Raw genomic sequence first — 6,000 nt, 5'->3', positions numbered from 1 at the left:
TGCCAGTACAGGTCAATCCATGCAAAGTATTCAACTCAAGAAGTATTGCAAGGGATTTTATGAGGACACGAGCCTAAGAAGGATTCTTCGAAGAAACGGCGGTTCAAAGGGCTTAATCTTGGCAAAGACACTAAACATTTACCCAGAGTAAAAAAAGAGAAAAAAGAAGAAGGTTTCTGGTGCATGCAGAGCGGGCCTTTGCCATGTTAGCTTACGCAATCAAAGAAAGCTCACAGGTGCAGCTGCTTTGCCTGTGGCTGCTGTTTGAGAAGAACATAGAAGAAGAGAAACCAAAGGAGCAGCGAGGCAGCGTTGCACCTTCTTTCCCACACTCTGAGGCTCTTAGATGACTTACAATGCTGTGCGAACCGAGAACAATGTTCATTTTAAAATAAATTCAGCGAGACAGAATGTGCTCAGACGATAAAAATGTAGCCATCAAACTCGTGAAAGCAGCAAATTACACACAGGAAAAAAAAAAGATAAATGGAAAAATATTTGTTTATTTTGAATATAAGGAATATTCACCAATGATGTCCATCCACTTGATATTTCACCAGTAATTTTTATAAACAGAGAATCAAAATAGCTTGAAGCGATGCACACACACCAGAACACACATCGCTCCATTTTACAGCTAATGTCAGTCTGTCAGTCTCTTTGGGACCTTTGTTTTGGTCTTCAGAAACTGCTGTCAACTCTTTGTGTTGTCAGTTCGAGGAGCACTTCCTAAGGGGCCAAAATGAAGTAACTGTAGCAACATGTGTGTTTCAGATTCAGTCATTGCTCTCATGAATCCTTGAAAACCTTAACAATAACCATAGAGACCTTTAGCAAAGTTTCGAGATATTTGTGAATTTTACAGTCGGATATGAGACATTTCTTGTTTATCTAAGACAAACAAAATCACAAGTATAGCCACAAGTTGTTTGTATTATTTTCTTGGAAACGGGGTGCTTATGATCAGTAAATTACCAGTTTAGTGTTTTGAAGGTTTTGTGTGGCATCATCCACTGCTGGTTCCCAGAGTCTCATTATTATGTAGCCTAAAGCTACTGAATACACCACGGACCACTCTGCATCCTGCCAACTGGGCACACAACAGTTCCAGACAGCTGATCCACGTTTAAGAGATGAGAATTAACAAGAAACTACAATTTTTCCCATAAAGATGTCAGTAATGCTTTAAAGAGAATCCCATCTTCAACATGTTTTGTGACAGGGCGAACTTTTCACTTTTTCCCTCGTTTAATTTCACTTGTCTGGCTGTGCTGCACATCGTGGGGAAAGTTCAGCATAAAAGCCACTCATGGGACAAACAGATCAGTTTCTTGCTATATTTAATGACTCAGAAGAGCTTTTTGAAACATGTATGAAATGTGGTCGATGCTGTCTGGAAGTACAAATCAGCTATGACTCATGAGTGCTGTAGGTTTTGTCCCTTATGGCCAGCGTAGGAAGAACAAAGAAAGGAAAGGCTCAAAATAAATCACTGCTTGAGGGCTACATACATCAAACTCCATAGTTCATTCAAAATGTGTTTTGTCCACTATATCTATGTTATAAATGTGCATTTGGACTTTGACAGTAAGGCGCAGTTTGAGAAATGTAATGTATTACTCTCTGCTCAAACAAGTGGCAGTTGTTGAACTATACCATAATGGAATTTCTTATGTGAAACACTAAGGGCAAAGGCAAAAGCACTGTGGCTTCCTGGTTTTGTGTATCCTAGAAAGTCGGGTCAGCCTTTTATGTTGAAGGCTGGATGTCATAGCTGATATGGTGTTTTTGTCAGACTCTCCAAGTGGACATTCAGCCTACTTTTCTTCACCACGCTAGGATTTTTAATATCAACTTTTACAGAGCTGAAACTCCACCATACTGCCAAGAGATCTTCAAACCAACTTAGTGTTGAAGGTAAACACACTTTACACCTACAGTGGGGTAAGAAATATTTGATCCCCTGCTGAATTTGTTTCTTTGCCAACTTACAAAGAGATTCACTTTAATGAAGAGAGAATAACAACCACAACTGCAGGAAAAAACACACTACATAAATGTTATCAATTAATTTGGATGTCACTGAGTGAAAAGAGTAGTTGAACCCATAGTGAAAACATGAGTTAGTACTTGATGGAGAAACTGGAGAAAGTCAATCACAGTGGTAAGATGTTTCTTGTAGTTGGTCACCAGCTTTCCACATGTCTCAGGGGGGATTTTGGCCCACTCCTCTTTACAGAAACTCTCTAAATCCTTTAGGGTTCTTGATTGCCGCTTGGTAACTTGAAGCTTTAGCTCCCTCTACAGATTTTAGGACTGAGGTCTGGAGACTGGCTAGAACCCTGAATGACCCTACTGTGCTTCTCCTTGGTTGCCATGCTGGAAGACTCATCCAAACTCATCTTCAGCGTTCTGGCTTGAGGAAGGAGGTTCTCATCCAAGATTTTACAGTCCACAGCCCCATAAATTGGTCCCTCAATGTGGTGAAGTCATCTTGAGCATAATGTTTCCACCTCTGTACTTCACAGTGGGGATGGTGTTCTTTGGGTTGTACTCAATATTTTACTTCCTCCAAACACGGGAGCGGGTCGAGTAGCCAAAAAACTTGATTTGGTTTTCATCTGGCCACAGCACTCTCTCCCAAGCCGTCTCTGAATTATTAAGAACTGTACTAGAAAAATTAGGATGGGTCTGCTGACTGTGGATTCTACCCGTGTAGCTTTGTGTGGATCGACCATCTTTTTCACGATCATCCTAACCCCATGAGATCTCGCATGGAGCTCCAGACAGAGGTCGACTGGTGGCCATTTTGCATTTTATCATGCCAGCAGTTGTCACCTTCTCACCAAGCTTGTTGCTCCAGACTTGTGCAGGTCTGCAATCTTGTCCCTGACATCTTTCAACAGCTCTTTGGTCTTGCACATGATGGTGGAAGTGTAATGGAAGAACCGGAATCTGTGGATAGATGTGCTTCGTACACATGAGGTTGATTGATTGTTTATAATCTATGTACGACACGGGCACACAACAAATCTGTGGGACACAAAATTTTGGCCAGGTTATAGGGCTCAAAAACTTATTTCACTCAATGACGTGCAAATCAATTTATAACCTTTATGTAGTGTGTGTGATTTTTTCTGGATTTTTGGTTGATGCTCTGTCTGTTTTAGTTTTCTTTAAAATTAAAGTGTTGAAAATGGAATTTCTTGTCTCAATTTGGGCATTAAAATACAAAAAACCCCTAACGTTATTACAATAATGTATTTATTTATTTGCCCTCTTTATACCACCACAGCGGGTTTAATGGAACCACAATTTTTTATTGATTAGATATATTATAATAATTTGTGAGAAAACATCTAAAAGAGCCGTTCCAGTTCTGGAAAAGAATAAGGGGAACTTTGGGCAGGTGAACTCAAGATTAACTTGTATCAGAATGATAGGAGGAGATAAGTATGGAGAAAGAAAGGAACAGCTCATGTCCTGAAGTATACTACATCATCAGTCAAACACAGTGGAAGCAATGTTATGGAATGGGAATGTAAGGCTGCCAGTGGAACTGGGTCTCTAGTGTTTATTGATGATGTGACTGCTGATAGAAGCAGCAGCACGAATGCTGAAGTGTACAGGGCTATACTCTCTGCTCAGATTCAGTGTTGCAGACCTGATTGGATGGCACTTCACAGTAGAAATGGATAATGACCCAAAGTGTGCTGGAAAACTTCTGCAAAAGAGTTTCTTAAGGAAAAGAAATGGGATTTTCTTTGATGGCTAAGCCAGTCATCAGAGCTCTGTACTGAAGAAAGTTAAACATATCCAGTGCTTTTCTGTTATTTAGATTCTCTTTCTCTAACATTGACAGTCAGAGTAAACATTCACAGAAAGCTGGTTATCAAATTGTTACATTTACCTAGAGTATCCAAATGTGGCTATGAGAACATAGAAGCATCTGACCAATCTAAAACATGGATAAGTGTACTGGCAGCGGCGCAGCTGATTTCACAAATGAGGATAAAACTTTGCTATGGGAAAAATATAAAGAGCTTAAACACATAATGCAGGCTGAAAGAAAGACAGCAGCTGCAGACAAATCAGTGTGTGAGTGAGAGGGAAAGCACTGTACAGTAGCATAATATTAAAAGTGCTGTATGAATGTCAGTGTGCTTTCAACATTGTAGTGAGGAAGACAGGAAAATAGCTACTACATCAATAAAGTTGAACCTGTTTGAAGGTAGGAAGGAAAGCTAGCAAATACTCCGTGTAAGTTTAACACACTTCTCAATATCACAACTCAATCGTTAAAACACAGGAGAATCTGATGGATTAAAATTGGTATTGATTTGCTACTGTAGTAATAATAATTATTACTGTTTCAACTACAGCCCAGCTGGTGTTTAATGGTCTGAGAGCAAGTAAAGGATAAATATATAAACAAAATTCCAATATAGGCTTAATATACATGCAAGTTTGATATAAGGCTCACGAGCACAAATAGCTGTCCTCTATTAGGATCATTTATTAACGGTTACAGGACAAATAAAACTGTTGTAGAATTATTTGCATGAAGAGCCAAGAAGTAAAGAAATAAAGTTGAATCCAAAAATCTATATTTATTACTGATGATCTTCAGCGAAACACAAAGACTTTTGATGCTATTGGAAAACTTTAGAGGATCCTACCATCTGTGCACAGAGGTCTTGCTAGAATGATGATGCAATTTTGGGGATAACTCCCTGATCAGTAGGCACTGATTTTGTACCTTTTGATCTCTCAAGAACACAACCTGCTCGACAGCAGGTTAGGTCTACAGCGTAAGTTACCAAGGCACCCAGTAGAAGGTGATCTGCCTTTGTAGTACAAAAACCCAGGAGTAGCCCTGAAGTTACACGGATAAACCCACACCCAGCTTAGAATTACAGGCCTTTCACCACATTAGAGCAGGTTTTCACTTAGTAAAGACAAAACTGAAGGTCGAGAGGCTCCCAAACACAAAGCAACCCAAGGTGGATGCAGTGAAGGCCTGGCAGAGCATCTCAGGGGAGGAAACTTCAGGCAAAGTTTTACAATTACTGCTGAGGCTCTCAGGACTGTGTACTGTATACAAATGACTGTGATTCGTAAGTAAAGTGATACTTTTGTTAAACTCCTTGAATTAAAGCTGAAAGTCTGCATTCCACGCTCCTCATTTGATTTAAAATATGCTGTGTTGGTGTACAGAAGCAAAATTACAACAAAATGTTTAGCTGTCCAAAAACCTAAGAGCAAACTTAAAGTGGTATGAATGCCCCATTGTGAAGAGTATAGACATTGACTAGCTTATATATTTAACAGCAGTAAAGAGACTAAATTTAGATATTAATAACTTCACAGCTGTGAGAATAAAATGATAAAGAAACCTTGGCCTACACGGATTCAAAGCAAAAGTTTCACATTAGAATCATTATGACTAAGGCAGAGTGAGATTTGAAAAACCTACCACCAAGTTAAAACTGTATATCAGAATAAGCAGCATCGTTAAAACAATGAGTCCGTAAAAGCTGATGTTATTAAACCTGTTGAAACTGCAACTCGGAACTTTATTCAGAAGAAATAAAACACACCAAATGCTGCATTTGTTTTTTTTCCACCTGGTTGTGTTTCTAATAATAGATAGCCTAGATCCAGTACAACATATCCATTAAAACTGGAGATGAATGGAGCAGTTTGACATCATTCTTTATCATTATTTAATCAAAATACAGCTTTTGCTGAGTAAATTTGAGATTAAAAATCGGATCCTTTGAACAGGACATCAATTATCCTTGCATTTCCCTCACGGATCGCTCTTGTGTCCTGTTATCCCAGGCTGCGAGGATGCAGTCACCAGAGCCGTTCAGCATTTCTCTGCTTCATCGTGATCGATCGGCACGGTTCCCTGCTGGACGTCATCCATTTTCATAATAGCTAACCAAATCACTATTACAGAAAAAAATGACCATGTTCTTAACTACTTCAGGAAAC

This window comes from Pelmatolapia mariae, linkage group LG15 (assembly GCF_036321145.2).
Source record: "Pelmatolapia mariae isolate MD_Pm_ZW linkage group LG15, Pm_UMD_F_2, whole genome shotgun sequence".
NCBI classification, from domain to species: domain Eukaryota; kingdom Metazoa; phylum Chordata; class Actinopteri; order Cichliformes; family Cichlidae; genus Pelmatolapia; species Pelmatolapia mariae.
The sequence above is the reverse complement of the archived record's forward strand: the minus strand, read 5'-3'. Positions refer to the sequence as shown.